This window comes from Protopterus annectens, chromosome 8.part0 (genome assembly GCF_019279795.1).
Source record: "Protopterus annectens isolate FY-2018-M chromosome 8.part0, PAN1.0, whole genome shotgun sequence".
NCBI lineage: Eukaryota > Metazoa > Chordata > Ceratodontiformes > Protopteridae > Protopterus > Protopterus annectens.
Window position 1 is genome coordinate 1,593,839,814 of NC_056741.1, and position 24,651 is coordinate 1,593,864,464.

A 24,651-nucleotide genomic window follows, 5' to 3' on the forward strand; every position below is an offset into this window, starting at 1 on the left:
TATGGTGTTTACTGGGTTTGGAGGCACTTGGAATTTAGCCAAGATGTTCCTTAGTAGAGGGAGGTTAGCATTGGAATAGTTCCTAAAGGTTTTTGGTTTCGCTTTATCCTCGGATTTAATTTTTATTTCCATAAATTCTGCCTTATGGTCAGATATGAGAAATGAAGATATTACATTAGGTGAGGAACATTGGCCCCTCATATTCGTGAGTACAAGGTCACGGATGTTTGTACCCCTAGTTGGAGACTGGACCAACTGTTCCAGGATGTTGGTATTAAAGTTTAGGAATTACTGGGCTTGTGCATTAGAAGTGGTGAAGGTTTCCCAATCTATACAGTGGCAGCTGAGATCTCCCAAGAATATCATTTTGGCTTGAACAGTGAGGGACTCGAATACACTGAGATAGAAAGTATGAGTTTTCTGGAACATGGAGGGGAATCTACATGTTGCAAGGATATGGTACAAAACGCTGTTTATGGGGAGTTGCACATGTATGAGTTTGAATGTGTCATACACTTTAGTCTGGATGTGAGATTTGTCAATATAGATTGACACTCCTCCATCTTTAGTTCCCTCCTGTGCATTAGCTGGTCTAAAGGTGTGAAAGGCATTATAACATTGCATAGTTGGGGTACTCTCAGTGACTTTAAATCATGTCACCATTACTACACAGTTGTCTTCACTCTCCAGGGAGAGGAAAGCATGCAGGGATTGGAGTTTCCTGTGAAGACTTCTAGCATTGAGCAGTACAACCTTCAGATATTTCTTCATAGGTTCAGTTAAGTTGGTAGGTTTATCAATTTGGCATTGCCTAAAAAGGCACTGTGGGGGTGGAAAATGTCTTTGACAATATCTGAAAACCAAGAGGGGATAAGTGCAGACCTTCCCTGGCAAGCAGCATGGTCTGTAAACCATGCCCATCCATCCATCCATCCAACCACAACCCTTTCTTCCCATTTTTGCACACTGGGTCGGGATGTCATTGGCCATCAAATATTGCACCCCCATGGACTGACACCAGAAGCTAAGCCAATTGTTAAAATCAGTCATTTCCTGTTGATAACGTGACATCATCCTTGGAGAAGGTAGGATGTTGCTCAGTGCTAGGGTCATACCTGCCTGAGACACAATCAGCAAGCTCAATTATGTCTTGCTTCATGTAGTCAAGGGAGGTATGTCACAGGCCATTAATGCCTACATGGACTATGACAGTCATATAGGTACCTGTGGTTCAATGACCTGAGTGCCTGTGTGATTTGAGAGCTCCTAGCCCCAGAAAGGCAGCTAACCATGATTCTGTTCTTACCTAGTCTGGTCGGGGGGGGGGGGGGGGCATCAGTGTGCCTCACTACAGAATAACAAATTACTATGAAATTTGGCTGTGTGCCGGTTTGACTTAGGGCTTAGCAGTAGAGGTATTGGATATAGTGTTACTATGTGCAGTTGTGGTTGGTGTTTTAATGGAGTTTTTACGTGATGGCTGAGGACCCTTCCTTTGACTGTGCTGTGCAGAAAGTCTTAGTGTTTTAGGAAGCTTACCTATAAGTGCCTCTGCATAAATAGTTTTATGTGAAGGGATTTTACCCTGTGCAGTAGACATGGTGCAAGTGTTACTGACAACATCTATTGGATTCATTTTGGTTGTATGAGAGAGTTTTGCCTCCAGCGTTAAAGTATATTTATACCTCTCGCACACACTATCTGTTTTATTAAGAATAAGTGGGTTGCCCGTGTACATGAGGCAATTGCTACAATGCCTCACAATACCCATCTCAACCAAACTGGCCACAAAGTGAGTCAGGAAGTGCATATCCATGGTCACTGATCTACTAGGCAGGAGTGCAGAAAAATTAAATATTGAACAAGCTAATAAGACAAGCAACTTGATGAGCAACGCTCAGGTATGAGCACACTAGATGCTCTAGTAGTTAAAAAAATATATCTAGACAGTAGTGGCACAACAGTGCAGACCACAGACTAGAGAAAGACACTTAGAATAACAGGCACAATAAGCCTTCACCAGCAATTCCCAGCTCAGAAGGGTGGAGGCTGCCCTCTCCTCTGGAGTGTAAACCACAAGCCTTCTTAATGTAAAATAACTGGTTTGGAACCCAAGTGTTGAAACCAGAACAAAGACACTTAGAATAAGAGGGACAACAAGCCTTCACCAGCAATTCCCAGCTCAGAAGGGTGAAGCTTGCCTTCTCCTCCCACAAGAGTGCAGACCACATGCATTCTTAGTGTAAAATAACTGGTCTGCAGCCCAAGTGATTAAACCAGAACCATAACACTTTTAGAATAACAAACACAATAAGCCTTCAACCAGCAATTCTCAGCTCAGAGGTGAGGTGGCTACCCTCTCCTCCTGCATGTGTGTAGACCACAAACCTTCTTAATATAAACTAACTGTTCTGAAGCCCAAGACTTAAACCAGAAATAAGACAATTTTCGAACAATAAGCACAGTAATCCTTCAACCAGCAATTCCTAACTTAGAAGGGTGTAAGCTACTTCTCCTGCTACAAGATTATAGACTGCAAACCTTCCTTATGTAAGATAAGAAGTTTGAAGACAAAGTGCATAAATCAAAACTAAGAGGCTTAAATACTTAGAATTTAATCAGGATACTAACAAGCAGTAATAAATGCAACTGAACACTGAGAATGTATAGCAAAAATCAAAATAAAACAGTAAAGTAGGAAGAAGCATAGATACAGTAAAAGCAGCTGAATAAAGTGCATTTTTAGTAAGTAGGAAAGGAAGAAACAGAAGATAATTCAAGTTTAAGAGATTAATGAGCCTTCCTAGCTGATCTCTTGGTACTCAGTAGCATGAGCTGATGAGATGGGACTAGACATTTGTATCTTTCGGCTTTTCCCGGTTAGGGGTCGCCACAGTGAAACTCCGGTCCGCTAATGATTGGCAGTTGATTTTTACATACTGGCTTGCCAGGCCTGATGCACAACCTTCAACGAAGGTACGCTCATTCACGCATGTCTCCACGTAGAAGACACTCTAGCTGAGAATTGAACCGGACAGCGTCTTACTGTGAGGCAACAACGCTACCGCAGCACCACCACTGCGGGTCTATGAGATGGGACTAGAAGAGTGTCCAAAATTAAATTTATAGTTGGAGTGGGCAACTCAAAAGCCACCAAGTTTACATTACAGCAGCAGCAGCAGCAGGGTGGGTGGCTGAGAAAAATCAAATGCAGAGAGAGATCAGCAATAGAAAGGCAGAGAGCAGCAAATCAGACAAGCACTACAGCTAAAGACGCCTCCAAATATTTCTAGTTTAATGAGGAATCACTGGACAAGATTCTGAAAGGCCTTACTTTATTTTTGACCTCACTGTCGGAAACCAACCTGGGCATGTAACATGGCAATGGGTACAGCTATGTCGATGGCTCCTTTCCCTGATCTATTGCCTTCTGTGTATATGAAATTCTTACATGGAAGACCCTCTGTCTTTCTTTCTGGTTGTCATCTCAGTTGCATTAGTAAGCTGCAAGATTTGTATGCTGTCAGTAAAGGCTTATCTTTCCAGAGCGATAAAGCAGAGGTCAGTACTAGTCTTGATTTCTTGCCAAAAATGTTTTTTGCTTCCATTTGCATCAGTCCAATACTCTGAACGTGTTTTAAATAAACTACATCTTTAGTAGCGAAAGCAGATTCTATTCCTTATTTGTGAAATGTTCTTGGTCACTATAATGAAAGAACTAAGTAAGAGGGGGCTGGTATTTTCATTTAATTGTGGATAATGGTTCCATTCCCAGCCCTGCTGCCAAATGTAGTCATTCAAAGCAGATATTTCAGCATATTATGCTTGGTTACAAGAAAGTAGGCAAGTCTCTCTCTCCTTCTACCATTCTTCCATCCTCTGGAGGTTACTGTACTGTTCTGTACCAACTACAATACTGTTAGATATTTATGATATTGTCACTTGGAAAAATATTTATACTGCTTTGATGCACTGTTACTTGGATGTTTAAACTAGTGCTGATGTTAAGTTTGCAATCAAAGTCTTCAGAACTCTGCTTTCTTCTCAGTTGATTTGCATGCACTGTTTATATAGTCTTCAAAAGAATGACTGCATCAAAAGAGATATGGGGACTTGATCACGGACTCTCTTTCACCTGGTGTAAGTAGTACATAAAAAGCATTCCATGAGCTCCAAATAGAGAAAAATGTATAAGATATAATGCATTTTAAATATAAATTGTGTTTTAGGTAGGAGAAGCAAAATAAATTCTTAGCAGCAGGAACAGGATGGTACGAAAAAAAAAATCTGTGATTTTTATTGTTCAGAGAAATGGTTAGACTCTGCGAGGAATTACAGATTTACAGAAGTCCCTTCCTGCTGAAATCAAAAATAGCTGAAATCTTAACACATTCAGAAAATCTCTCCACAGTCATAACTATAAATATTCCTACTGTGAATGGTTTTGAAAAAACTTTAATATGCTCATATAACTTTCACTTTCATTTCCTCAATTTTTACGAGATTTTGTCTCCTTCAGTCTTGCCCAATGTTAGGCATATTCACCTGTTGAATATCAGCATGTAAACAGCCATTTATTACATGTCAGTATTTAATTTACATAAATATCTACTTTTGAACAGTGCATAGCCTTCGGTCTGAGTCATGGCTGTAAAGGGTTACTTGATCGGGCCACTTGCCAGTTCGACAAATAAACAAATAATAAGAGATTTAAGGATTTAAGTATATCTTAAACATTTAAACTCATTGTGGAGTGTGCATTGTTATAAAAAATGTAAGACATTTTAAGTCAAAGTAAACTTTATTGTCATGCAGAAATCACACAAGTGCAAAAACTGAACGAAATTCCATGTCTCCGGACTCAATGTGCAGACAAAATATAAACTATTTTCACAGATATTTACACACATAACACCTAGCTATTACTTCACAGACATGCAGGTAGACATCGACAGTTCTCACTACCTTCTACAGAGGTATTATAGAAAGCATCCTGAAGAACAATCTCGTAGTATGGTATGGAAGCTGCTCTACCTCTGAGTGCAAATCCCTCAGAGAGTGGTCTATAGTCCCCGTGGACTATGATGTTTGCCGATGACATTGTGATCTGTAGTGAGAGTAGGGACATAATTAGAAACACATTTTAACACTTTTCTCAATAAACACTTACTTGCATGAGACTTTAGTATTGCACAGGTACTTAGTTAAGACATTGCATTAATCCTTGCACAGAAAGAGACATTTGAGTATTGCACTGTGAACATTAGGGTATTTCACTATAGACCTTAGAGTATTGCCCTATGGTTAATTTACGAATTTGCAGCATGTATTGCAGTGAAAGAAGAGATATTTTACTGCATTGCTACTGACCTAGATGGCCAATAAGTTACAGTTGAGGTGAATATTGCATTAAGTATTAGATGAGACTGGTAACCAGGTTAATGCACAATTTGAGACAGTTTCTACTGACCCAGGTGGATATCATGGAGTGTACTGGTCACTAGACTTCAGCAGCTTGATGACATTAGGGAAGAAGCTGTTCCTGAATTTCATAGTTTTACAATGTATGCTTTGGAAGCGCTTTCCAGATGATAGATGCAAGAACAGTCTGTAAGGAGGGTGAGTGCAGTCTTTTAATTATTCCCCTGGCTCTGCTGAGACATCTGGATAAGTACAAGTCATGGATAGGTGGTAAGGTAGTCTTAATGATCCTCTCTGCTGTCTTCACCACTCTCTGAAGGGATTTGCGCTCAGAGGCAGAGCAGCTTCCATACCATACTACGAGGTTGTTCTTCAGGACGCTTTCTATAATACCTCTGTAGAAGGTTGTGAGAACTGTCGATGGGAGGGCTCTCATCAGCGTTCATAAAAAGTGCAATCTTTTGTGCGTTTTCTTGACTATGGCATTTGTATTTGTGTTCCAAGACAAGTCCATATCGATGTGCCCTCCAAAATTTCAAATCAGAACAGTATCAGCTTAGCTGCAATCACAAGTTAAACAAAAGCCAGACGGAGTGCAATATAGCCTATGCATGTAAACTATCAGTATACATTAACATATTTATTCAGTTTGCTGTGAGCATAAGACACATGTGGTAACAAGAGTAACAGTATATACATTCAACATCTGCACAGGTAAGTTTACATTTTGCAACACTTGTACATAAAACACAAGTAACAGAAGCAGGCAAAATCCACAAGTTATTAAGCATGAACATTAAGAAAATGTATTAGAAAGTGAGAATAAAATAAATACTCCATCCTAGATGAAACATATACCAGTAATTCATGAAAGGTGTGTTTGTGTTATTCTGCCTTTGAAAGACAGTAAAGCAGTTGGGAAGTGGTTGATATCTTTATGCATTCCTTGTCCAAGGGAGGCAGTTTAATTCAAAATGCGTGTGCATATTATCAGGCAGCAGACAGAAATGGGAGTAGAAACAAAGCAGTTTCAGATCCTGATGCTGCTGTTTTCTGGTCGGCATTGTCAGGTTTTAATGCAGACTCGATGTAAACAGTGCGTGGGGGGTGCTTAATTGTTAAGCACCTCTCTAAGCATTGTTAATGTTGGGCCTCGTGCTATAGAAACACTGAAACAAGATATAATTTACATGTTTTTGAGAATAATCCAGGCACTCTCTGTACTACATATGTATTATCTATACTATGATACTCTACTATATACAACTCTGTGTACTTTATATATAAATTTTCTGTTTTTGTTTTGCAACGTGGTGCCTGAGTCATGGCTGAAAATGGTCTGTCAATCAGTCCACTTACGTGGCTATCAAACAGAGAAAAAAATAAAAAAAAAAACATAAAAGGCGGAACAGCTGCACAGAAAGTAGCTCTACAATCAGACGGAAAGTAATACAAGCACAGAGATGAAGAGAGCTGAGTCCTCCAGTAGACAGGCTGCTTAGCCAATCGGCAATTTCTTGCTGAAGAGTGTCTCTTTTCCACATTTTTTTACCTAAATGTAACAGTGCACCAGACTGTTCCATTCTAAGGCTTTGTCATCCATTAAGAAGCTGGAAACTGGCCACCAAAGCAAATTCATGGTTGTGAAACTGCGTGTCATTCCATTAAAACTATACAGTTCCCAATATACAAGTGTGCATGAAGACATCCAGTTTTACACCACATGTGCAAGAGTGATTAATTGAGCTAGGAATTCATTCATTCATTCGTTCTTTCATTTAAATTTCTAGTTATCCTATTCAGGCTTCACTGGAAATCTGGATATATCCTGATGTTCGGTAAGCATAAGCTGGAGAACTAATCCTGGCTAGGGCAGCTGTCCATCACAGGACACACACACACACACACACACACACACACACACACACACACACACACACACACACACACACACACACACACACACAGTCCTATGGACAGTTTAGAGCAGTGATTTTCAACCTTTTTACACTTGAAAACTGGTGAAAATAGGAGAATCATTTCAGGGTCCACTAAGGGAGAAATAAAAAACAGTATTTTTAAGGAACCAATTAAAATAATCTCTGTTTGACTGTTGTATGTCAAAGGATATGAAGTCTGAAACTTCAGCCCTTTTATGAAGAACCGACCAAAAATATGGGGCAAAAATCTGGACAGTTGAGAGGTATGCTACCTACCTACATGTTGCGCACACACACACACACACACACACACACACACACACACACACACACACACACACACACACACACACACCTACCCATAGCTTTCAACCAAATGGGACAAATCCCAACAGAATCAGGGACACTTTTCATGTCTTAGTATTGTTAATGTGAGACACTGACAAAATAACAGAACATGAGTGAATATGCATTTTTCTAAAGTAAAGCAAAAGTATGTAACTCTAATTATTGTCATTATTTATTAAGTGTAATTCATCATCTTTTCTTTAAAGTCACCACTTTTAGGTGGGATTAAGAGGGGCAGAGCTAAAATTTCAGTCAAAATCAGGGACAGTTGTACCTCTCTCCCTCCTAAACACACACCTACCTCCCTCTTACACACCATACCTCTCAACCTCTCAGCATGAAAAATCTGGGCAAAGGCAAAAATAATGGTGGGACAAAGCCTTAAAAATAGGGACAAACTTTAAATAGTGTTCCCACAAACTTATACAAGTTGCTAGAATAAAAGTTATTGTGTTTATTGTGAATTTTCTGAATGATATGAAGTCTGAAACTCAAATGCCATTCATTATTTAGTGAATTCTGTCCTCACGGATTTGCCACAATAAACCCCCCCAAAAAACAAATTTTATGACGAACAGACTAAAAATATGAGACAAAATTCTGTACATTCTGAGAAAATCTGGACATTTGGAAGACACCTCCCTCCCTCTTTTTACACCCCCTCACTGACTTACTTAACACACACACACACACACACACACACACACCTGCACACACCCCTACCTCTCTCTTGTCCATTTGTGGTACGCATTTCAAACATCTTCTGGCATTCAAATTCCATGCGCATGGAAGACAAAGATGTAAACAGCAAGTTGCACAGACTCAGAAGATTAAAACGGGTCTGTCGCTTTTTTACGATTGGACGCAAAGGGGTGTTCTTCTTAAAGAATGTCCTTAAAAAACTAAAAAACAAAGCACATTACACTTCTTCAAATATAAGCAGGGGAACAAGTCCACTGCACCCCCCACACCCCCTGCTACTTAAATATATCAACTCCAAGATCGCACTACACTACACTAAGATGTGTTATGTTGTAGTATAGCAAGTAAGAAGGGAACATGATTGAGGCTACCTATTAAACTCCAGTAAGTATCGGAGAGATATATGGTAATATGTAATGTTTTAACAGTGAAGTAGTGTTTCTAAGAGAAGGTTGAGAATATTTTTTTACAATTTAAATAGGCAGTCATGAAGAGCAAAATGGTATGTTTGCCATTTTGTTCTGTGAGGTGCAATCTCGGAATTGATATGCTTGCCCCACCGCTTATATTTTGAAAAGTGTTATATGGTTTGTTTTTTATTTGTTTTTGTATGTAATTGTGCTGAAATATATTAAATGTTGGTTTCCTATGTTTTTTCAATGTTATGGGATTCAATGTTTTGAGTTTTCAGTGTTTTGAATTTGCAAGATTTTGGTCTCATTGTTTTGAATTTCAATGTTATGGGCTTTTGATGTTGTAAAGTGAATCCATCTCTCCGATACTTACTGGAGTTTCATAGGTAACCTCAGTCATGTTCCCTTCTTACTTGCTATATTACAACATAACATATCTTAGTGTAGTGTAGTGTGATCTCGGAGTTTATATATTTAAGTAGCAGGGTGGTGGTGCAGGGGCTGCTTTCAATGTTGTAAAGTGAATCCATATATATATATATATATATATATATATATATATATATATATAGGATATATATGGGTCTACTTTGTTTTGTTGAATCTCATTTCACTGAATTTCATTTCACTCCGACCACATCTCTGAAAAAACAAATTACTGAAAACTCATTTCACTGAATCTCATTTCACTGAACTGAAATTAGTATATATGGCACTATGTAGAGTACTGTAAGGCAAGCAAAAGGTATATGCCCTTTTCCCCACTGTAGTGCAATCCTGGAGTTAGTATATATAGTTAGGGGGGTGTGGGGAGCACTGTTCTTACCATAACGTCCCATCTGTGTTGTCGATCTTCATTCATTCTATTAGTTTGATTCCTGGTTTTAAATCTATTCATTTCGTAAAATTATTGTCAAGTTCCCAGATTTTAAACCTGAGGTGCCCTTACACTGGAAACAGTTTTGTAAATTAACAGAAGTGTTCCCTTTCTTGAATAACGGGTTCTGAACTTCTGAACCAGTACTTTTAGGGAATGGGTCTAAATTCAAAAGTTACTGATATAAAAAGAAGTTACGTTCTCACCATAACGCTCCATCTGTGTTGCTGATCTTCATTCATTCTTGACTGATGGGTTCGGTTCTGACCTCTCAGAACTGACTCGGCCATTATACGTAGCTCACACCAGGCCAAAACTCTTGAGCTAAGGCTCTACCCACAATACCCCTCTTCCCATTACCTCAGATCAAGTTTGCATTATAGTGAAGAAAATATGGAAGCCCTATCTAAGCAACAAAGAACAATGCAGGACAACCTTCCGGTAAAAAATGATGATAACACAGCAGGAACAGCCCGGAACCAACGTTGAAACACAATCACCGTTTATTGAAATAAAATGAATTAAAAGCAAAGCATCCAATGTTGGGTGCGATATTGCCCAAAAGTTCCGTCTAACAACAAATCTCGTCTTACTTTCAAAGCGTATAAAGTAAATATTTCATTCAACAATTTAAAAGCGTATAAAATAAATATTTCGTTCAACAGCTGTTTAAAAAAAACCAATAAAAAGTCAGTTAGTCAAGCGCTTTCGCCCGGGCTCTCCCGGGCTTTTTCAAGATGCTTCATTCTTGTACGTCCTCTCTTTTTATAAGACCACATGGTTATTTGATTGATTACTTAATTGTTTCATTTAAAAAAAAGTTCAATAAATTTAAAGTTGTACCCTTCATCTAAAACTTAAGGTACTGAAGCTCCTTATTCTACTGCTGACTACATTAATAATTTGCGTCAGTGTACATAAGTTTTACACCTTACATTAACCTTTCGTGATTTTTTTACTTTGTTGTGAATAATTTATTCTTCGTAGGATGCTATTTTTAGTTCAGTAGGATGCAGCTTTTATTTCAGTTTAGTACCAATAGTGTGTCCATTGAATTCATAAAATAGCTACTAAAGTTTTTTTAGTGCTAAACATTCGCGGGGTTTACCATGTATATTAATAGGTTAATCCTGTTATTACTAATACCCGTGCATTTTGTGGAAAGATGTGTCAGAATAAAACTGTTTGTTTTAGTTCTAAGGTTTCCGTCAGTTGGTATTACTTAACTGCTTTATGCTTTAAATTGACCATTAGTTTACTAATGATAAGTACCCTTACAACCTAAACCTCCATTCTCAATGTATTATTTTATTGTTTATTTTTTATTTGCTATTTTTTGTTGTTGTTTGTTATGATTGTTATCTATTTTAAAAATATAATAATACTAGATTTATGTTCAAACTCATTAAGGGCTAAATGTTGTACTAAAGAAATGAACCCACAACCAATAATATTTTATATAAAATTGTTTTGTGTTTAATTTAAAAATCTATGTAATATTTTAAAATAAATATGTATAATAAATATTAAATATTAAATAATAAATATTAAATAGTTTTAATAAATAAATATTAAATATTAACTATTAACTGTTTGTAATTAAAAATAACTTTATTAATCCAATATGTTAAACTCCTATAACCATTTAGAACTTTTTTGTTAAGTATCTATGTTGTTATATTTCTGTAAGTTCTTTTTAATCCTGTTAATTTTATAAGCTTTATAACTTTGCTCTTCTTTGTTTTAGCACACTACTTATACTAATGTGTTCGTTCATCCCTGGAATTTTTGCAGCATTAAGCTTGATTTGCCACACTAGTTCCCTATATTCCAGGGATGTTTCCCAGTCGCCCCCTCTAATGTCATTCTTTACTTGTTCTAATACCAAAAATTTTATGTTCATTTCTTTACATATTAGGGAATGTTTAAAAAAGGCATTTGTTTCTTTTTTTGTTTTAATTTCGTATGAATGTTCGTACACTCTTCTTTTTAGTGTTCGTTCTGTTTTCCCTACGTAAAAGAATAAACAATGCTGACATATTCCCAAGTAAACTATACCTTTGGAATTACAATTGTAATGCCCTAGTGAATATAACCCCATCTTTCTTGATTTTAAATATAAGCCTGTATCGTTTAACATAAACCCACACTGGTTGCAGGCCCCACATTTATAGGTACCCCTCATTAATTTCGTTTTGCTCGAGTTGTTTGCTATTTCTTTTTCGAATAAGTTTTTAAGATTATTATTTCTCTTTCTTATAAATTTAGGAATTGATGGTACTGTCTTGTTTATTTCTGCATTATTAGTAAGTATGGGCCAGTATTTTGCAATAATGGCTTCTATTTCTTTGCTGTCATTACCGTAGGTATATGCAAATGCTTGGTTTTTATATTGCTCTTTGTTCTCACTTATTATTCTGTTGTTAGTTGTTTGGGTGCCTAAGAGTGGGGTGTATTTTTCAATTCTTTTTGTTTTGATTTCATCCAATACAGCTTCTATTAAACTAACAGGATATTGTTTTTCTAAGAAAAGAGTTTTCAAGTATTCTATTTCTATTTGGAATAACTGGTCAGTACTGCAAATTCTTGATGCCCTGATGAATTGGCCTTTTAAAATACTCTTTTTCTGAAAATATGGGTGACTGCTGTCAAAATGTAAAAACATATTAGAATAAGTCTTTTTTCTGTAGATACATGATTCAAATTTTTTGGTGATGTTGTTTTTAGTTAAATTAATATCTAAATAATGCAGTTGGTTGGGATTGATTTCATAAGTGAATTTTAAAAAACTTGTCGAATTATTGATATAATCCATAAAATTAGTAAAATCATGGTAAGTACCTTTCCACAAAATGCATATGTCGTCCAAAAATCTTTTATAATGGACAATATGTTGTGCCCAATTTTGAACAAAAATAAATTCAAGTTCCCAGTGGTGTAAAACCAGGTTGGCGTATGCTGATGCACATGGTGTTCCCATGGCTACGCCCTTGTTTTGTTTAAAAAGTTCACCATTAAAAATTAGAAAATTGTTGTTTAGGATGATCCCCATAAAATCCACAATTAACTTGATGGTATCCCCACTAAAATTTGTAAGTTTAACTAACATTTCGTTAAACCATTCGAGACCTATTTCATGAGGAATACTTGGAAACAAATTGACAATATCAATAGTGATCAAAAATTGGGTGTCTGCAAAGAAATCATCTTTTATTCCCTTCAGGAATTCCCATGAGTCTTTGCAGATACATTCTAATGCTGCTATGCATTTTTTGGTCATGTTGTCAATGTATTTTCCTAAGGGCTCAGTGATGCCTTTCGCTCCTGCTACTATTGGCCTAAATTTCAGAGGTTGAAGGCCCTTATGAACTTTTGGTATTCCAAAAATAACAGGAGTAAGTGGTTTTTGTACCATTAAAAAATTAAAGAGCTGTTCATTTATTGCTCCCTGCAACAGATGGTCTTCTAAGTAATATTTTATCTTACTATAAGCTATGTTTCTTTCATTAATGGAAATTTGTGCATATTGTTCCGTATCATGCAACATATTGTGAATGAAAGCTTCATACATTTGTTGATACATAAGAACTATCCCACCCCCTTTGTCCGTTTTCATCACTCTTATTCTCTCATTTTTTAGTGATGTTAAAAGTTTGTTATATTCTTCTGGGAAATTGTCAAATTCTTTATGTTTGGATTCCCTATTTAAATTTCTAAATTCATTCTCCACTAGTTCTTCATATGTTTTTAATGATGGGTGCAGTGGGGGGTTGAAAATGCTTTTTCTATGTAAACCATGCTGTTCCTTGTGTGTATTACCAAAATAAACCCCTAAGTTCAATTGCCTCATAAATAATTTCAAATCAATAATAATATTGGTAGTGTTTGTGGGGGTGTTAGGTACAAAATGTAATCCTTTTTTGAATAATTCAAAAAAAGTTTCATTAATTTCCACATCTGTAAAGTTATATATAGACAGATTGTCTTTTTTATATGTGGAACATGCGTGGGCCACTATGTGAATGTTTTCATCTTGGTTTTCAGAATGATTTGTTTCTATTGCCCCTAAAAACTCTGCGGTTATCTCCTGAATCTGTTCCACATTTGCATTGGCTGGTTTGTTTCTCGATTCCCTTGTCTTCCTGGTATTTGCTGAAAAACCTGTTTATTACCATAATTACTTTTTTGTGCCAATCTTTCACTCCTTCTTGGTACCTCTGTCCATTCATTATTTTCATTTCCTTCCATTTCATTGTTAGATGCAGCCCCCTGTGGATAATTTAATCTTGTTGAGGTAATTCTACTTTTTTTGTTGAAACAATATGCCATACCATTTTTATATTCCTCTAGATCCCTTTCAAGTTTTTTTATTTTTCTCATAACTACTCTGTTGCAGTGGTCATCCACCTCCTTAAATGCCTGTTCATAGTCACGTTTGATTCCACTGAAATTCCTATTGTTAGTAATACTTTCATTTAACTTGTCAATGTCATTTAATAACACTGCAGCCTTACTTTCATAATCATTAATCATTAGTTTTAACATCTCTATTCCAGTTTTATTATATAAAGCAGTAATTTCGTCAAACAGTTTTGTACCAGGTTGTGCATTATTGGGCAATCTGTTACACCTAAGCCCTTTTGGAATGCGTTCAACCCTTATACATTCGGTTAAATAATCAATCTCCATCTGAGCTGTTTTGTATGAATACAATTTGTTGTTCAATTCGCTCACTAAATGTTCAACATTACTGGTCTGAGCATTATAGTTTTGTTTCACAGTACCTTGTGCAAACATAAAATGCTTGCTTGTCCATTTTTTCAGATTAAATTCATTGTTTGGTTGGCCCGGGTTTGGATACTGATTTTTACTTCTTGTAACCTGTGAGTTCTGATTATACACCCGGTCCTCCTCAAATACTTCGGTGGAAAGTCTTTTCCTTTTAACTGTTGGTTCTTTTTCCACCCCCAATTCCTGTTGGTTTTGTGGTATAACCTTGTCGGTGGTGGAATTGTCTTTTGTCAATAGTCCACTCAATTGCGAGAGTAGGCAAATCACTTGCCTAAATTCTCCCCGCGTTACTGGTGCGCTGTCATCTCCGTCGTCGTCTTCAATAAGGATATTCGGCGTCTTGTTAAAATCTACGGTTCCTACGTCCTCCGCCATGTGAAAAACTGGTAAGCAACAAAGAACAATGCAGGACAACCTTCCGGTAAACAACGATGATAAACACAGCAGGAACAGCCCGGAACCAACGTTGAAACACAATCACCGTTTATTGAAATAAAATGAATTAAAAGCAAAGCATCCAATGTTGGGTGCGATATTGCCCAAAAGTTCCGGCTAACAACAAATCTCGTCTTACTTTCAAAGCGTATAAAGTAAATGTTTCATTCAACAGTTTAAAAACGTATAAAATAAGTATTTCGTTCAACAGCTGTTTAAAAACCAATAAAAAGTCAGTTTGTCAAGCGCTTTCGCCCGGGCTCTCCCGGGCTTTTTCAAGATGCTTCATTCTTGTACGTCCTCTCTTTTTATAAGACCACATGGTTATTTGATTGATTACTTAATTGTTTCATTTAAAAAAAGTTCAATAAATTTAAAGTTAAAAGTTGTACCCTTCGTCTGAAACTTAAGGTACTGAAACTCCTTATTCTACTGCTGACTACATTAATAATTTGCGTCAGTGTACATAAGTTTTACACCTTACATTAACCTTTCGTGATTTTTTTACTTTGTTGTGAATAATTTATTCTTCGTAGGATGCTGTTTTTAGTTCAGTAGGATGCAGCTTTTATTTCAGTTTGGTACCAATAGTGTGTCCATTGAATTCATAAAATAGCTGCTAAATTTTTTTAGTGCTAAACATTCGCGGGGTTTACCATGTATATTAATAGGTTAATCCTGTTATTACTAATACCCGTGCATTTTGTGGAAAGATGTGTCAGAATAAAACTATTTGCTTTAGTTCCAAGATTTCCGTCAGTTAGTATTACTTAACTGCTTTATGCTTCAAATTGATCATTAGTTTACTAATGATAAGTACCCTTACTACATAAATCTCCATTCTCAATGTATTATTTTGTTGTTTATTTTTTATTTTGCTATTTTTTGTTGTTATTTGTTATGATTGTTATCTATTTTAAAAATATAATAATACTAGATTTATGTTCAAACTCATTAAGGGCTAAATGTTGTACTAAAGAAATGAACCCACAACCAATAATATTTTATTTAAAATTGTTTTGTGTTTAATTTAAAAATCTATGTAATATTTTAAAATAAATATGTATAATAAATATTAAATATTAAATATTAAATAATAAACATTAAATAGTTTTAATAAATAAATATTAAATATTAACTATTAACTGTTTGTAATTAAAAATAACTTTATTAATCCAATATGTTAAACTCCTATGACCATTTAGGACTTTTTTGTTTAGTATCTATGTTGTTATATTTCTGTAAGTTCTTTTTAATCCTGTTGATTTTATAAGCTTTATAACTTTGCTTTTCTTTGTTTTAGCACACTACTTATACTAATGTGTTCGTTCATTCCTGGAATTTTTGCAGCATTAAGCTTGATTTGCCACACTAGTTCCCTATATTCCAGGGATGTTTCCCAGTCGCCCCCTCTAATATCATTCTTTACTTGTTCTAATACCAAAAATTTTATGTTCATTTCTTTACATATTAGGGAATGTTTAAAAAAAGCATTCGTTTCTTTTTTTGTTTTAATTTCGTATGAATGTTCGTACACTCTTCTTTTTAGTGTTCGTTCTGTTTTCCCTACGTAAAAGAATAAACAATGCTGACATATTCCCAAGTAAACTATACCTTTGGAATTACAATTGTAATGCCCTAGTGAATATAACCCCATCTTTCTTGATTTTAAATATAAACCTGTATCGTTTAACATAAACCCACACTGGTTGCAGGCCCCACATTTATAGGTACCCCTCATTAATTTCATGTTGCTCGAGTTGTTTGCTATTTCTTTTTCAAATAAATTTTTAAGGTTATTGTTTCTCTTTCTTATAAATTTAGGAACTGATGGTACTGTCTTGTTTATTTCTACATTATTAGTAAGTATAGGCCAGTATTTTGCAATAATGGCTTCTATTTCTTTGCTGTCATTACCGTAGGTATATGCAAATGCTTGGTTTTTGTATTGCTCTTTGTTCTCACTTGTTATTGTGTTATTTATTATTTGGGTACCTAAAAGTGGGGTATATTTTTCAATTCTTTTTGTTTTGATTTCATCCAATACAGCTTCTATTAAACTAACAGGATATTGTTTTTCTAAGAAAAGAGTTTTCAAGTATTCTATTTCTGTTTGGAATAACTGGTCAGTACTGCAAATTCTTGATGCCCTGATAAATTGGCCTTTTAAAATACTCTTTTTCTGAAAATATGGGTGACTGCTGTCAAAATGTAAAAACATATTAGAATAAGTCTTTTTTCTGTAGATACAGGATTCAAATTTTTTGGTGGTATTGTTTTTAGTTAAATTAATATCTAAATAATGCAGTTGGTTGGGATTGATTTCATAAGTGAATTTTAAAAAACTTGTCGAATTATTGATATAATCCATAACATTAATAAAATCATGGTAAGTACCTTTCCACAAAATGCATATGTCGTCCAAAAATCTTTTATAATGGACAATATGTTGTGCCCAATTTTGATTTTAATGTAGTCAGCAGTAGAATAAGGAGCTTCAGTACCTTAAGTTTTAGATGAAGGGTACAATTTTAAATTTATTGAACTTTTTTTTAAATGAAACAATTAAGTAATCAATCAAATAATCATGTGGTCTTATAAAAAGAGGCGTACAAGAATGAAGCATTTGAAAAAGGAGAGCCCGGAAAAGCGCGCTTGCTCCTCAGTAAAAGCGCTTGACTAACTGACTTTTTATTGTTTTTTTTTAAACAGCTGTTGAACGAAATATTTATTTTATACGCTTTTAAATTGTTGAATGAAATATTTACTTTATACGCTTTGAAAGTAAGACGAGATTTGTTGTTAGACGGAACTTTTGGGCAATATCGCACCCAACATTGGATGCTTTGCTTTTAATTCATTTTATTTCAATAAACGGTGATTGTGTTTCAACGTTGGTTCCGAAGCCCTATCTAAGGTATAACCCTGTGACGTCCCAGGACTAGGTCCGAACCTCCAGGAGTCTTTTGGAGGGGGTAGGAGGGTGGGATGTCAAGAATGAATGAAGATCAACAACACAGATGGGACGTTATGGTAAGAACATAACTTCTTTATCTGATGTTGTCAGTCTTCATTCATTCTTGACTGATGGGGCAGAGTCCCCAGCTACTTTAGATCCTGGGCAGTGCTAAGGAAGGATATTCCTGAGAACTATAGAGCCAAAAGATGCTCTTCCCCTGGAGACCATGTCTAATTTGTAATGGGTGATAAAGGTATGTGGAGTAGCCCAAGTTGCAGCTGCACATATGTCTTCTACAGATGCCCTGGAATGAAAGGCCGCTGAAGTGGAAACAGATCTGGTAGAATGAGCTCTAACTGTAGTAGACAGTTTGAGTTTGCTCTGACTGTAGATAAAGGTAATACAGTCTCTAACCCATTTTGACATGGTGACCTTTGATACAGGTTTGCCCAATCTGGGCCCTGAAAAGGATGGAAATAGTTGGTCTAATTTTCTAGAAGACTTCATTCTGCCCAAGTAAATACATAACTGTCTGTGGATGTTCAACAAGTGTAAACAGTACTCTTCTTTGTTTGCAAAATTTGAGAAGAAGACTGGTAAGTCTATGGCCTGGTTGATAGTTGATATTAGATTCTGATACCACTTTGGGAAGGAAGGTGGGAATTGGTTCTGAGTGATACTCTTTCTTTGTGAAAAATGATATAGGGATGATTCACACATAAAGCTTGTAACTCTGAAATTCTCCTAGCAGATGTGATAGCTACTAAGAAGAGGGTCTTCCAAGATAAAAACATGAGGTCACAAGTAGCTGCTGGCTCAAATGGTTGTTGAATTAGATACTGTAAGACTAAGGTCAAATCCCATGGTGCTACAGGATCTTTGAATGGAGGTTTTAAATGCAGAGCACCTTTAAGAAAAATTTTGCATAAGTGATGAGACATCAAGGAATGGTCATAAAAACCGCTATAAAAATTTAAAATGGCAGCCAAATGAACCTTAATTGTGGATGTAGAAGCCCCCTTTTCAAACAGGGTAGCAAAATATACCAGGACCTTATCAACTAATGTTGAGAAAGGGTCTATGTAGTTTGCACACACTCAAATTGAAACTCTTTTCCATTTGCCTAGATAAAACTTCCTGGTGGATGGTTTATTGGAGGCCAAAAATATCTTTTGTACTGGAGAGGACAACTTATTCTGCTTGGCGATTACTGGAATTGGAGAAATCAAGCCGTCAGCTTGAGATTTTGAAGACTGGGATACACCAGGCCCTGAGGGTGGGACAGTAGGTCTGGAGCTGTATCCGGAGTCCAAGGGCAGTGAACCAGATGAGGCCAAAGAAAAGGGAGCCAGACTTGACACGGCCAATAAGGTTCAATGAGAATTACACAGCTTCTTAACCTTTGGGCTTTTCTCAGAAACTGGGGGAATCAGTGGAATGGGGGAAAGGCATAAAAAAGTCCTGGGGGCCAATCAAGGAGAAGTGCGTCTCTCAGGGACTCCCCATTAGGGGGAATTAGGGCAAAGTAGCTGCTGCATTTGTTGTTTTTTGGAGAGGTGAACAGGTCACAGCATGGTTGACCACATCGACGAAAGATCATAGTTACTATGTTGAAATTGAGAGACCACTTGTGAGGCAGGAGGATACATCTGCTCAGTTTGTCTGCAATCATGCTAGAGTTCTCAGGGATATACGTTGCTATCAGAAAATAGTTGGAAGTGATAGCCCATTGTCAAATCCTTAGGGCTTCCCGGCATAGAGGGTAGGATCTGGTTCCTCCCTGTTTGTTGATATACCAGACTATGGACATGCTGTCTGATTAGATTGCAACCATCCCTAAAGGAAGGGCAGACTGGACTGCTTGCAACGCTAAAAGCACTGCCCTTAATTCTAGCTCACTGATGTGCAAATTGGCCTCTTGCGGGGACCAAGTGCCTTGAACAGTCCTTCCCAGATAATGACCCCCCCAATCTGGGAAGCATCTGTCATCACTATGGCCTTGGGCTGAGAGGGGGAAAAGGTACGACCCCATAGATTATCTTCTGGCCTCATCCACCAAGATACATCCTTTTTGAAGCAATTTTTTATCAGGACTGGATGGGATATGGGATGTGTTAGAATCGACCATTGTGACACCAAGAGCCATTGGAGCAGCCTCGTGTGGTACCTTGCTGGGGTACTAACATTATAGTTGCTGCCATGGTTCCCAGAGCTTGTAGTACTAGATGAGCAGGAACTTTGTTTTGGGAAATGATTAGTTGAACTTGAGATCTTAGCTTCAACAGCCTGTGGAGGGGAAGGGAGGCCACACAGGACACTGTATTTAATCTTGCTCCGATGAACTCCAGATCCTATGTGGGAGTCAATTGTGATTTTTCCTTGTTGACTGAAATGCCTAGTGTTTTGGCAAGAAGTAGAATGAAGTCTATGGCATAAAGCAGTAGATGCTTGGAGGGGGCAGTGAGGAGCCAGTCATCTAGATATGGAAACACCCAGAATCCTTGTAGTCTCAAATGAGCTGCCACGACTGCCATGCATTTGGTGAACACCCTGGGGGCTGTAATGAGACCGAAGGACAGTGCTTGAAATTGGTAATGACTGGCTCGTAGCTGAAAGTGGAAATATCTTATGGAGTGCTTGTCCATCTTTATGTGGTAATACGCATCCTGAAGATCTATAGAGCGCATCCAATCTTCCTTCTCTTTCTAGAGAAGGATAGACTGAACCATGACAATACGGAATTTTGTTTGTTGTACAAATTTGCTCAATAAGTTGAGATCCAGGATTGGTTTTCAGTCCCCTGTCTTTTTTGACACTAAAAAGAATACTGAGTAGAATCTGGATCCTATTTGGTCTGGTGGAACGACTTGGATTACTCTTTTTTGAAGCAGCTTTTGAATCTCTACTGCTGCTAGATCCCTCTGACTGGGTGGAACTTCGAGGATTTGCTTTTTGGGTTTTGGCAAAAAATTGAAGGGGTGTGGTAAATTCTGGTAATTATTTTATGCTCCCAGGCATCCAAGATTATTGTAAACCAGGCTGAATGATGCAGAGAAAATCTTCTCCCGACTGCCTCCAGAGGTAGTCAATCGGGCCTCCATTCAGGACCGCTGATAGGGTTGTCCAGAAAAGGAATCTCTGGAGCCATGGCTACGCGGACCCCCTCTGCCACGGGGGGGCATCTTCTAGAAGAATTCCCCCTCTGCCCCAGGGGGAATACTCACCACGTGTGTCCAGAAAAGGCCCTTGGATATTCCTGAACCATATTTTTCCACTCCTCTAATTCCTGGAATAAGGTCGTTGTGGAGTGGAAAAATGAACGCCCACAGCAGAATTATGGCAACACCTGTACCCACTGTTCTAGTTGTCCAAATGTCGAAGTGCAGTAGTTAAGGCAACAAATACACAAACACTACCACTGCAAAATTGGCTCAGATGGTCCTAGGCCATAAAGACTCCCAAAATACCACGAAGAAAAAATCAAGAAAAAAACTTCTTTTATTGTAGTACAAAAGGAATAAGCACTCTCATCCTGCTTAACAGGACTTCATCAGATTCAATAATAAAATAGCACTGAAAGTGCTTATATAGATGTAAAAATGAGGTAAAAGAAAGTGATGTTTTAATTAAGAACTCTAACTACTTAAAGAAATTGGTACATTACAACATGAAAACTTGTACCAAAATAGTAAAAAATCATTTTTCAATAAAAGAAAACATATGTTAACAATTGCATGATAAAATACACATTAAAATACATATAAAAAGTGTCTTTAAAAAAGTGTGCATTAAAAAATATATGTACTAAAAAGTGCTGTATGAAGTGTTTTGTTATGTTGCATCACTCAGGCTCTAAGTTCTAAGATAGGTTTGAGGGGGATGTAATTGTTAATACCTGGGGGGTTACTGGCATTAAGCCTAACTGCCAGACCACTTCTTTCTTTTCTAAAAAGAGCTTAGTATTACCACTCCTAGGATTAACAAATACTTTTTCTAGAATAGCAAATTTAAAGGTGTGACAAGTTTTGTTATTTTGAATCAAGTGCCTGTATTTTGCAAATAGATGATCTTCCCTAGGAGAAGGGTGTTGGGTTCTGAACATGCATTACACAGCACCCCACAGAGGTTTAGTTTGTATAGACAGAAATGCACAAAAACCAAGGGATGGCAGAGCCTGCACATCTGTTTTGTTTAGCCATCATCACCTTCTTCTTGGTTGTTGACCCTGTCTTAGCATTTGTAGGATCACAGTAGTCACACACTTCTGATAACTGTAAGCTTAAATTCCTCTTGAGACGCAAGTTTTACCCTCGGAGACTTGGCTATGCAATACAGGATAGGGAGCCCAACACACACCAAATAAACCAGGGAGAAAAATTAGCTCTGTGGACATTGTATCCATGGCAGTACCGGCAGCTGAATGCTCCTGCTAAATAAATAATACACAGAATGAATAGATAAACAACTATGAATTTGATTAAGTGAGATATCAGAGAACGGATAAATGAATGAAAACACAAAACAAAATAGTAACAACATTAAGAGAATAGCACACACAGGTGAATGCTGCATATGTGCATATTTCTATGGCACATGCATACAGTATGGCAAAGGGTACTATGCAGTAACACAGATAATGTCAATATCAGAAGTACTTAAAGTGTACCAGTGCCTAGTGGTAGTGTGTGTGCTACAAAGCACCAGTACGGTAAGCATATTATACAGAATAAGTTTGCTTTCACAATGCTGTAAGAGTGTTTATTGGGTAGACGTGAACATAATGGCAGTATGTTGCACAAATCAGATGCACAAAAAGCAACTTGTACACAAAAACAAGCTCATTTTAAAAGGCACCAGTCATGGGGGGCTGGCACAATAGTTAAGGTATTTACCTTACTTACACAATACATGGGGTTTGGTTCTCACCTTTGAGGGAAATTGGCTAGACCTAAAATGGCCCACAAGGACAGCTAGCCTAGTACTTACCTATAAACATTTACCTTATGTAGGATATAGTGCATTATATTATGCATTTGCTTTTGGGTAAGTAGATATGTTAAATGGCAAAGAAAAAATCATGGATCCATATCTTCCATGAATGCTGAAGGATTTTTGGCAAAGGTTAACATCACAAAACAAATATTAGCTTGTTGTTGGAGGTAACATTTGACTACTAGCCTTGTGGGTAGAAGTAACTTATCGCAGCTCTCTACTGTCACCTAGGGATCAGGTAGAAGAGGTACAGGAAGAGAAGACAGTTTGTAAGATGGCTAATGCCTCTCTCTGGGTCTCTGCATTCACAGTGCTGCTGTTTATAAAGCATACTTTGTTTAATTGTGCTTAAGATAATTAATTGTAAACACTTTATCATTCATTCATTCTCCAACTGTCCACTTAATCCTTTTCAGGGTCGTGGAGAACATTATCTCCCAAATTCTTAATGGAATGTATCAGATTATTAAAGAATATTTCCTTTTTAAGCTTAAGACAATCTAGCATTTCTTTGCCTAAAGGCATCAGTAATCTCAGATATATGAGAATAATGCACAACTCAATTTATTATTTATAACTCAGCGAATGATCTTTTGTGACATCTTTCATTAAGATGACTTCTTGAGAGACACTAAACCATGCCAGTCACTTCAACAAAAAGTTTATTTACACTAAAATAATAAAGGTTGAAGTATGTCGCACAATGCTTTTGTGGTTATTATCTCATAAAATACGGCTGTAACAAGCTGAAGTAGCTGTATAATAAAAACAGTACAATTCACAGCAACATAGGCTTAAGACTGTGGTATGTTTCTGTCTTACAGGCTAAGCAAATGCAGAGAGAGAGGATTTTATTAGTGAAATTTTATGAAGTTCCTCAGACCTAGCTCATGAATTTTCAGTAGTCTAACTGCAGTGTCTAACAGTTCTAGCAGTAGTGAAAAAAACTTTTTTTCATTATTAATCCTAATAATCGTGAATGCAGACTGTATGATTTATATGCCCAGCGCAGTGCACTAATAACTTGTCATGACTTAAAAGTTGTATAGCTTGAGGGATGGATAAATTCATTCTGGACTGGTGCAGAATGCATATTTTACTTCTGTTCAGCCCCCAGTGATCAGCACCAGTTCAGTTTGACATTATTCCACAGCTAACAAGAAGGTACTCTGTTCTGATCTGGTTCAGAGTTTTCATGTATGTAATCTCATGTCCTCCACCACAGCCTGACACATACTGACTTGTGTTATGCAGATTAAGTTTTCAGGGATGTTACTTTCTGAACTGTCTGGCAAAGCAAGCAGGTGGCTTAAATACTTGGTAAGTATAGGACTAGCTTTACAGCTTTGTGGAATACAGTTTACCAAACAGTTTTACAATTTTGTATCTTACCTCATCATCCAAAGAGAAGGGTGGTGTAGGACTGGGAGAATAGTCAAGACAACTGGTCTGAGAAATAATAGTCTTAGGATCAAAACTTGCAGCCAATACTGGAGACTTCTAGATCTCTCAAAATGTCTGCAAATCATGTTTACAAATTCCTATTCGGTAATGGCAATCTTGGAAATACATGTTTTAGAGGCATGCAACATTTGCATTTGGCAGTTTACACTGTGAGGAGGAGAATGATCATACTTAATGCAATGAAATTCATATTAATGAGATATCTTTACAATTTTACTATTTCTGCTTCTAAAGATAGCATTATCTTATATTTTGCAGGATTCCCAAGTAAAGAATCATTTCTTTCCGTAGTCCACCAGTACTTCTGAA